Genomic DNA, 10,770 nt, shown 5'->3' on the forward strand with positions numbered 1-10,770 from the left:
GAGAGCTCCTCCAGCCCTGGGGCTGACATAGGGGAGACTTTTCCAGGGGGGCCTAATTTCTCCAGAGCCCCTAGTCATGGGCTCCACTGTCCCTGAGCCTCCATTATGAGCTGCCCAGGCTACCACTGCTCAGTGTGTGGCCAGTCTCCCTGTGTTCTCCGCTGTTTGTGCGGGGGGCCTGGCTGGCCTTAGGGGTGGGGCCCCCGGCAGGGGGTCAAAAGGCACCGTGTGCCAGTGCAAAGGTGCTCACTGCTCTCCCCTGCCCCAGTGCTCCTCCATGGCCCCATAGGGGGTTGGGGGAGAGGAGCAACACTATGTGCTCCATGTGTCCTGGTCACTTTCCCCACCTGGGCTGTGCTGTGAGGGGAGCATCAGAAGCTGCTGCTCTCTGCCCTCCCCTTATGCAGCCTGACTGAGGAAAGTGACCTGGATGCAGGGAGCTCGAATGATGTTGCTTCTCGCCCCCACAGCCCCTAGGGGTGCCCGTAGGAGCAGCGTTCCAGGGAGGAGCGGGCAGCAATGCCAGCTGCTCCATGCACACAGGTCAGTGTCCCGACGTGGGTGCAGGAGGGGGTGCAGAGGTTAGGGGTGAAGAGGGTGCAGGAGAGGGGCAGTGGCTGGTGGCACAGGAGGGGAGTGTGGGAGTTAAGGGCAAAGGGGACACAGTGTAGGGGTTAGGGCACAGGAGGGGGCAGGAGATAGGGGTGAAGGAGGTGCAAGGGTTGGGAGTGCAGGAGCTGGGGGGAAAGAGGCAGGGGATCATCCAGGGGCAATGGGGAAGTGCTAAAGTACAAGTTTTGCCCAGGGCACCATTTCCCCTAACTCTGGTCCTTGGTAACATTTCTTGCTGGGAGGGGGAGGGGAGAGAGATGAGGCGTTTTCTCTCTGTTTCTTTCCTCTCCATTTTCTGCTCCTTCCTTCAATTACAGAAACCTCCCTTGTGTTTCAGACTGTGCAGTGACGCCCTCCCTACCCCAGGCCTCTGGAGCCTTTGGAGCAGAAAGATCCCAGGAGCTGAGGAGGAATCCAGGGGTGAGTAGCTGGCAGGAAGGAGTCCTAGCAGCTCTTCTGGGAGTGCAGGGGAGAAATGACTCCCCCTTCTCTAGATTCTCCCCATGGGGCTCTGGGGAGCAGGGAGCGTTGTGTGATAAATCCCATCCAACATCCCCCTTTGATCCAAGCCGAGGGACATCTCAGCTCTGCACGTTCCCCTTGGCAGCACCAAACAAGGGATGTTTTCCACTGCGCAGGAGACCCAGCCAGGGACTGATGTGCTGGAGATATGTTGGGAAAGGGACTGTCTGAATTCCCAAGGCAGGAAACGAACAATCTACAGCGCCATCATTAACCACAAACACATTCTAACCATGATCCAGCCAGTAGGGAAATGGGCAGGAATTCTTGCTGTTCAGCCATGGCCACATGTACAGAGCTGCACAGCAGTGAGTGTGCTGGGGAAGCTGGTCTGAGCGAACAATTGGAAATGCCCCTTCAGTGAGAACAGAACCAGAGTGTAGAAAGGCCCCTGTGTTAAGTGGTTGTGGCTGAGGGCTTAGGGAGCTGGGGTATGACACCATAGGGCTCTTTCTGTGGAGGTTTGATTTTTGCCAACTAGGAAAGGCTGGTGTGTGGTGTCTTCATGGCTGTACTTTCAGTGATGCAGGTTTCTCTACCCCATTGTTCCACGGGCATCCTACTAGATTTCCAGCTGCCTTTCAACTGCAGTGTGGAGACTGTTTGTGTGCGGGGAGAGACAGTGTGTGTGTTGAGGTAGGTAAGACCGGATCATTATTATCCCTACTTGAAAGAGGGAGAAGCTAAGGCTGAGAAAGGAGAATTGACTTGTCTTAGGTCACACAGCCAGTCAGTGGCAGAGTAGGGAAAAGGACTCAAGAGCCCTGATTTTGAAACTAACCATCAGATCTTGAATTTCATACATGGAATGACCTGAGTAAAGTGCTCTCACAAGAGCTCAAGACCAACAACAGTGCACAGTAATTATTCAGCAAGTATTTGAGGAGAACTGCAATGTTAGAGAGAATCATGAACTGCTCAGAGACCATTGATGCAGAGAAGCAGCAAAATTCTTCAAACATATGACTGGTTATGACGTATTTACTTGGTCTTAAAAGAGAAGAAAAAGGACCTGAGTCTCCTCCTTGTCAATAACCCCCTGCTCAGCCAATCAGGGTAGAGACTGAGGAAGGGAGGCTGAGGGTTCTCACCAGAGAGCCCAAAGGATGGCTCAGGTCACTGGTGGGGATCACTGCCCGAGCACTATCTCAGCCGCACATTTTTGGGTGGACCTCCCAGAGTGGGAGCTACAGAGCACTCCCCCACAACACACACACACACGCACACACGCACGAACACACACACACCTCACTCTTGGTGTTGGGAGGGGAACAGGTGAAAGGACGAAAGCAAGAGACAAAGAGAAAGGAGGAAGGGATGGATGGAGGAAAAGATGAAACAAAAAGGACAAACCCTAATGTCCCCAGTGATTCTAAAGGACAAAATCTCAGGTGTAGAATAAAATTCAGCCTCCTTAAGCTCGTGTTTTCCATGCCTAGAATTCAACTGTCACCAAATGCATCAGACTGAACAGGTTTCAAACCTCGAGGAGGCTCTTACCTTCTACACAGGGATGGCTGTTTTCTAGTAAAATCAGGCAAAGGGAAGGAGAAAACTTGAAAGAGGTTCCTCCTGGTGCTCACGTACGTGAACCCGAATACTCTCTCAGTCCTCAAAGAGAGACCTGGAGAAGGAGACTTGCTGAAACAAAGCCACAGAGGTCTTTGAGGTTTCCCTGGCCCCTCGCTCCTGTCCTGCCTGGCTGATGTCAGCATGTCTCTGTGAGGTCACCACCTCCCCACCAGTAGTCTTTGACCAATAGTCTGAGGTCCTGCAAAAGGCTTTTGTGATGTCACTGCCACACCCCTCCCTTGCTGTGCTAATGTCCTGCCCCTGGCCAGGCACTTTGGAGGTTTGAGCTACTCCCTGTGGATCACCCACTCAAGGAGCATTCGTTCTAGGAAGCAAGCCAGTAGTTTTGGATCATCTGCAAATTTTGTCACCTCACTGCTCAGCAGATCATTTATTAATATGTTGACTAGTCCTGGTCCCAGTACAGACACCACAAGATACCTGTTTCCATCCTGAAAACTGACCATCTAGTCCTATCCTTTGTTTCCTATCTTTTAACCAGTTATTGATCCACGTGAGGACCTTCCGGAAGTGAAAGTAAGCCGGTATGTTACAGTATGAGGTACTGGCAAGAGCCAGTACGCTGTGCCAGCCTGGCCCGTCTTCCCCAGGCTGATGATTTAAAGGGCCCAGGGCTCCCTGGTGCAGTTGGACCCCGGGCCCTTTAAATCACCTCCCAAGCCCCCCTGCCGGAGCCCCGGGGAGCAAATCACTGCCGTGGATGCTGCTCTCTCCCGCTCTGTGAATACAGAGCAGGGGCGGCAGAAGCTTCCTTACAGTGGGGGGGGGCACTGTTATCCGAACTGTGGCACCCCCATGACACTCCTTCCCTAAGGACCTCCACTCACAGCTCCTCTCCCCTCGAGGCCACACCCACAGAACGCCTCTTCCCCAAGACTGCACCCTTCCCCCCTCCATCATTTGTCCTAACAGCCAGTAAAGAGTGGTGGGGCCATGGCCCTCTAACCCCCCTGTTCCAGCACCCCTGACACAGAGCTAAGCAGGCAGCAGTGTGTACGTGTATGTGTGTGTGTGTGACAGAGAGTGCTGGGCTGTGCTGAGCTGAGCCAGTGAGAGAAGGGGGGCTGATGTCGGGGCTGTCCCCTGCCTCAGGACTGGTTGCTTCCAGCAGCTGTCTGAACTTAGAGACAGTGTGCCGACACACTCACTCTTCCGCAATGCACACACTGTCTCTCCTCCCCACACACACTGTCTCTACCCCAGCACAGACATTGCAGTTGAAAAGCAGCTGGCAATCTAGTAGGATGCCCATAGAACAATGGGATAGAAAACTGTATCATGTGATGCTGTACCAGCCTGTGAGGCATTGCAAACCCTTCCCAAAGCACCCTGCAGCCAGTTGCACAATGGGATAGCTACCACAATGCACTGCTTTCTGTGGCCATCCAAGAGATGCTAGCATGGATGTGCACTGGTGACACAGGGCATAGGGTGGACATGCAACAGCTGTTCAATTAAAACACTTTAACTAAAGCCATGTTACTCTTTCATCTAGACATAGCTTAAGAATGAGACAAGACTCAGCTCCATCAAAACAGAAGAACCACGGCTTCCTCCATAATTGGCAGGATTTGAACTTGCACAGGGAGACCCCAATGGATTTCTAGTCCATTGCCTTAACCACTCAGCCACAACTACTTGTTTGGTAGGTGGTTCTCACTGCACTCTAGTTCTGTTCTCACTGAGTGATCAATTCCAGTTGTTTCCCCAGACCAGCTTCCACAACGCACACACTGCTGTGCCGTTGTGTAAGTGTGTCCATGGCTGAACAGCAAGAATTCCTGCTCCTTTCCCTTCTGGCTGGAGCATGAGGAGAGTGTGTTCATGGTTAATGACGTTGCTGTAGCTTGTCCATTTTCTGCCTTGCTCATTCAGACAGTCCCCTTCCCGCCATATCCCCAGGGCTTTGCCAGGGGGTTGGTGGCTCCTTTCTTTCCTCACCCTGGAGTAAACTCAGCTTTTTATTCCATCCTTGATGTTTCAAGGAATAACAACAGCTGACCAAAGAAAGAGGTGGACAGGGTGGGTCTCAGGGGAGGGGCAGAGAGGTGTGGGCTGTGGGCAGGTCAGGCCAGGGGAGCAGGCAGAGAGATGTGGGTGGTGGGCAGGACCGGTCTCAGGGGAGGGGTCAGAGAGGTACAAGCAGTGGGCAGGGCCGGTCTCAGGGGAGGGGTCAGAGAGGTACAAGCAGTGGGCAGGGCCGGTCTCAGGTGAGGGTCAGAGAGGTGAAAGTGGTGGGCAGGGCTAGTCTTAGCGGAGGGGGCAGAGAGGTGTGAGCGACGGGCAGGGTGGGTCTCAGGGGAGGGGGCAGAGAGGTGTGAGCAATGGGCAGGGGGGTCTCAGGGGAGGGGGCAGAGAGGTGTGAGCAATGGGCAGGGTGGGTCTCAGGGGAGGGGGCAGAGAGGTGTGAGCAATGGGCAGGGTGGGTCTCAGGGGAGGGGGCAGAGAGGTACGAGCAGTAGGCAGGGCAGGTCTTAGGGGAGGGGCAGAGACGTGTGGGTGGTGGGCAGGGTGAGTCTCGGGGGAGGGGGCAGAGAGGAGTGGGCAGGGTGAGTCTCGGGGGAGGGGGCAGAGAGGAGTGGGCAATGAGCAGGGTGAGTCTCAGGGGAGAGGGCACAGAGGTGTGGGCAGGACAGGTCTCAGGGGAGGGGGCAGAGAGGTGTGGGTGGTGAGCGGGGTGAGTCTCAGGGGAGGAGGCAGAGAGGTGTGGGCAGGGGGGTCTCAGGGGAGGGCTCAGAGAGGTGTGGGCAATGGGCAGGGTGAGTCTCAGGGGAGGGGGCAGAGAGGTGTGGGCAATGAGCAGGGTGAGTCTCAGGGGAGAGGGCACAGAGGTGTGGGCAGGACAGGTCTCGGAGGAGGGGGCAGAGAGGTGTGGGCAGGGGGGTCTCAGGGGAGGGGGCAGAGAGGAGTGGGTATGGTGAGTCTCAGGGGAGGGCTCAGAGAGGTGTGGGCAATGAGCAGGGTGAGTCTCAGGGGAGGGGGCAGAGAGGTGTGGGCAGCAGGCAGACCTTGGGGTAGAGGGTGGAGAGGCGCGAGGAGGCCTTGGGGGAGGAGAGGAGTGAGCGAAAGGTGGACCAGCAGGCCTCAGCCAAAGAGGAAGAGCAGGTGTGGGAAGTGGCCAAATGGGAGTGAGGGCAGAGCACAGGTGGGGCCTCAGAGGGAGGAGAATGAGTGAAGGGGGTGGAGTGGGGGGACAGCACCATGGTCTGGGCAGGGCCACCCACCGGATTCAGGGGGCCTGGGGCAAAATAATTTCAGGGCCCCTTCCATAAAAAAAAGTTGCAATACTATAGAATACTATATTCTCATGGGGGCCCCTGCAGGGCCTGGGGCAAATTGCCCCACCTGCCACCCCTCTGGGCGGCCCTGCCCTCAGCCTCTTCTTGTAAGTCCTCTGTCCCCTAATCATTTTTGTTGCCCTTCCCTTAGACTTTCTCCAATTTGTTTCTGTATTGGGGGGAGGGGCGCGAAAACTGGACACAATGCTCCAGATGTGGCCTCACCAGTGCTGAATAATCACTTCCCTCGATCTGCTTGCAATGCTCCTACTAACCTAGCCCAATATGACCAGTTCCCCATATTGAATGCAGACACAGCAATATTTGATAAATTGGTTCCTGTCCATTCAGGAGGTTATTTCCCACCTATTTATAAATAATGAAGATGCTCTAAGTGGAGGGGAGAGAGCTGTTCCGTCCGTGCAGTTAATCCATCTCCCCGAGAGGTGGTAGCTATGTCACTGGGGGAAGCTATGTTGGTGAGTGTGCAAGCTGTGGTGTCTACATGTATATATAAAGTTTAATCAAACCCCATTTTTAAAACCCCTGTGGTCTGGGAATAGAAAAGGAGCTCTCTGAGGTGGAGCCTTTCCTTCAAAATCCTTAAGATCACTGACTTGCCTTTGTAAATGGCATGGGGGTATAGCTCAGTGGTAGAGTGTTTGAGTGCAGATCAAGTGGTCCTTGGTTCAAATCCAAGTGCTCACTTACAAACATGTTCTTCCAATTAAAAAAAATTTTGTTTCCAGTATGTTCAGGAGCTCCACTAAATAGGGGTCCCTGAAATGAATAAACACACTCAATGCTTTCCTGTACAAGTGTGTAAAAACCTAACAAACATGTCCCCCAGCTGAAATCACTTCCAATCCTCTAAGTGTCTAGGTTTGTTTTCATCAATTAAATGAAGACACATTTGCAGGTCCTTGGCCTCCATGGGCTGCAATGTGCAGAAGAACAAGAACCACATCCACTTGGGAGGAATGGACTAGTTTCTATTACATTTGGTAAATAAGTTGCCATGGGGACTGAAAACTCTACTGGAGATGGATAGGAGCCTGTTACAAAAATAAAATAACCAAGATTTACCAAACTCCCTGTGACACATTCAAACCTCTCTTCATGCGCACAGTATCAATTGGGGCTCTAACAAATGTTACCCTTCCTGTAACACAGGTCATTGTTCCTTGTAACTTTCAGATGCATTCAAATGGCAGCTGTTTACAGGTCATGGGCTGCTAGTTCATGAGCAAGAGCAGAGCCTCTGTAAGTTTACCAACCATAGAGCTTGTTATGTCTGCATCTACGTAAGTGCAGAGTTATTTCAATGGCTCCTACACTGACATCTGCTGCCCCTTCTGGCTGGTTAATTGCACTATTTGGAACTTGCTCCTAAAAGTGCACCCTTTCTGGGAGTGAGTCAAAACTGCCCAAGGAAACCTCATTGGGTTTCAAGGGCAGTTTGAGCAAAGAGGTGATGGGACAGCACAGGGGTCTCAGAGCTTCTCTTTCATCGCAGGGTCAGAGGGTGCTACTAGCATGATTGTGGGGTTCTCTTTCTGGCTGCAGGAGGAAAGGGGTGTGTAGTGGATTAGAAGTGGGGGCCTAGAAGTCAAAGAGAAAACATCTCCCTTTTCAGCTTCAATGCTCATTGAACAAGAACATGGCTTCTCATCTCTTAGGTTTCAGAGGAGCAGCTGTGTTTGTCTGTTTCCTCAAAAAGAACAGGAGTATGTGTGGCACCCTAGAAACTAACAAATTTCTTAGATTCTGTTGCTATCATGTGGCCATTTCATTTCACTTCTTATTATTAAAAGGTTTGAGTACTTCACACAGAAACATTATTTCCTTGGGAAAGACGGAGAAATGGAAGCTGCATTGATTTAATCCTCTGAAAATTAAATAAGGATTAAAATATTCCCCAGACAGCTCAGTCCCAACCGTTCTTCCTCACTGCTGCCAGTGAAACTCAGTTCTGTCCCACGGCCCCAAGAACTGCTAGGTGGAAGTCCTGGGTCTGATGTGCAGTAAGAAAAAAAAAAGATAATGGATGTACCCTATCTCCTAGCACTGGAAGGAACCATTGAATCGAGCCCCTTCCTTCATTGGCCAAAGCAGACAGTCTCTGCATAAAAGAATAAATGGACACAAATCAGATGTCAAGAATTATAACATTCAAAAGCCAGTCGGAGAACACTTCAATCTCCCTGGTCACTCGATTACAAACCTAAAAGTCACAACATTACAACAAAAAAACTTCAAAAACAGACTCCAACAAGAGACTGCTGAATTGGAATTAATTTGCAGACTGGACACCATTAAATTAGGCTTGAATAAAGACTGGGAGTGGATGGGTCATTACACAAAGTAAAACTATTTCCCTATGTTTATTTGCCCCCTACTGTTACTCACACCTTCCTGTCAACTGTAGGAAATAGGCCATCCCGATTATCACTACAAAAGGTTTTTTTCTCCTGCTGATAACAGCTCACCTTAAGTGCTCACTCTTGTTATAGTGTGTATGGCAACATCCATTTTTTCATGTTCTCTGTATATATATATATCTATCTTCCTACTGTATTTTACACTGCATGCATCCAATGAAGTGGGTTTTAGCCCAGGAAAGCTGATGCTCAAATAAATTTGTTCATTTTCTAAGGTGCTACAAGTACTCTTCCTTCTTTTTCCAGATAAATTAATGGACGTTAAGTCCATGAATGGCTATTAGCCAGGATGGGTAAGGAATGGGATCCCTAGCCTCTGTTTGTCAGAGGGTGGTGATGGATGGTAGGAGAGAGATCACTTGATCATTACCTGTTAGGTTCAGTTCTTCTGGGGCACCTGACATTGGCCACTGTTGGCAGATAAGATGTGGGGTTGGATGGACCTTTGGTCTGACCCAGTATGGCTGTTCTTATATTCTTATGTTCTCATGAAGGGTGGGGCAGAACTCTGGGACAGAGTTTCTGTAGTGTAGCGGTTGGCATGTTTACTTAACGTGTAAAAGGGCTTGGGTTTGAATCCAGGTAGAGACGATGAGGGGTTAATTTTCCCAGCTCCTACTGGCCTGTCCCTGCTGTTGTAGAAGCAGCAGTGATTTCTATGCTCAAAAGGTCTGTTATACTTCCCCCGTTCCCACTTTTGTCTCCTCTTCCTCTCTGAATGCCCGTGAAGTGGCTTTACCCTTCCCGCTCACTCCTGGACTACTGGAGGGATGAATGGGCTGGTTGAAGAGCAGAAGAGCTTCCAGGTAGTCAAGGTGTCTGGGACTCTAATTAGGCAGCACTCACAACCCCAGAGCATGGACACTGCCCAAGGTGGAGTGTGACCAACCAGATGCAGCCAAGTCATCTCTAGTCGCAGGCCATTAGGTGCAGGTCCTTAAAAGGAGAAGGAGCCATGTGCTCAGGAGAGCACTCACAGGCTTGTACCTCCAGTGAATGCCCTTTGCCCGGACCACCTGGCCAGTGGATTTCTGCTTTGTATTTCACTGTGCCTCAGGAAGACTTACCTTCATCGCACTGTCCATAGCTGCGCTGTGGGACACTTACCTTGCAGAATCCTGACATCTCCAGTGCTGTGCCTGTCCTAGGAGCGTGAGTATGCAAGTGTGAGTGTGACACTCCCCCGCTTCTTTTTTTGAGCTTAGCTGTGAGTATAATAAATGTGCTGCTTTCTGCCAAACTCTGGTGGGTCATTAGTCCTCCCTACACTTACTAGCTAGCCCAGTTTTGGGTAAAACCTGCGATAAACTCAACACCAGCAAGATAGAGGGTGGTGAAATGAGCTGAGAAAAAGCCTTAGCTTCAGTATCTCCCATACGGTCCATGCTGGAGCTCTTTTTTGATTCTGGGACTGCATGGTCACCTGTGCTGATCGGCGCTCCACGCTGGGCAAACAGGAAATGAAATTCAAAAGTTCATGGGGCTTTTCCTGTCTACCTGGTCAGTGCATCCAAGTTCAGATTGCTGTCCAGAGTGGTCACAATGGTGCACGGCGGGATAGTGCCCGGAGGCCAATACCGTCGAATTGCAGCCACACTAACTCTAATCCAACATGGCAATACCAATTTCAGGGCTACTCCCCTCATCGGGGAGGAGTACAGATATTGGTATTAAGAGCCCTTTATATCGATATAAAGGGCTTTGTTGTTTGGATGGGTGCAGGGTTAATGCGATTTAATGCTGCTAAATTCAATATAAACTCGTGGTGTTGACCAGGCCAGTGAGAGCAGCAGGTTTCCCCTATTGTTTCTTGCACTTGTTTTCTTCACTAGCTTTTCCTCTGCACCAAGTTGCTCTGGTTCCTTGTGAGCCTGGCTAGCTCAGTTGGTAGAGCATCAGACCTTTAATCTGAGGGTCCAGGGTTCAAGTCCCTGGTCAGGTGATAAACTATTCACCAAGTTCTTGACTGTCTTTCTGGAGTCCTCTTTGATGTTGCTTTTTCTCTTCAGGATTTTCCTTTCCTCAGAAGGGCCTTCTTCTGTGTGGATTTGAAGGGGCAACTTCCTGACAGCCCCTTTGTCCTTGCAGCCTGGAAGAATAAAGGCCTCTGGGCATATAGCATGTTCCTTCCCTGCACACACACACATACAAACACAGAATATCCCTAAGGAACTAGAATCACCTGCTGCCTTCCCCTTTCCTGCTGGATCCCCAAACGAGGATGCTTTTCAGCCTAAACCCATGTCCCCTCGTTTCCCAGTGCCCCTCAGTCCCAACCGTTAGTCCCTCCTATGCACACTGCTCCTCTCTCCCCACCAGAGCCT

General features: G+C 51.1%; 2 long non-coding RNA genes and 3 other non-coding genes across 6 annotated transcripts in view; 2 read left to right on the forward strand and 3 right to left on the reverse strand.

Moving 5' to 3' along the window:
* LOC127041585 (uncharacterized) overlaps positions 1-10,770 on the reverse strand; it is a 593,788-nt gene that overhangs the window by 393,776 nt on the left and 189,242 nt on the right. The window lies entirely within an intron of this gene.
* LOC127041587 (uncharacterized) overlaps positions 1-10,770 on the reverse strand; it is a 65,915-nt gene that overhangs the window by 50,721 nt on the left and 4,424 nt on the right. The gene's annotated exons all lie outside the window — the stretch shown is intronic.
* Positions 4,284-4,365, reverse strand: TRNAS-AGA (transfer RNA serine (anticodon AGA)). Its single transcript has one exon. It is a non-coding gene; the product is annotated as a tRNA-Ser (tRNA).
* Positions 6,642-6,713, forward strand: TRNAC-GCA (transfer RNA cysteine (anticodon GCA)). The gene has a single exon. It is a non-coding gene; the product is annotated as a tRNA-Cys (tRNA).
* Positions 10,316-10,388, forward strand: TRNAK-UUU (transfer RNA lysine (anticodon UUU)). The gene has a single exon. It is a non-coding gene; the product is annotated as a tRNA-Lys (tRNA).

The sequence above is a fragment of the Gopherus flavomarginatus genome (assembly GCF_025201925.1).
Source record: "Gopherus flavomarginatus isolate rGopFla2 chromosome 13 unlocalized genomic scaffold, rGopFla2.mat.asm SUPER_13_unloc_3, whole genome shotgun sequence".
Classification (NCBI taxonomy): Eukaryota; Metazoa; Chordata; order Testudines; family Testudinidae; genus Gopherus; species Gopherus flavomarginatus.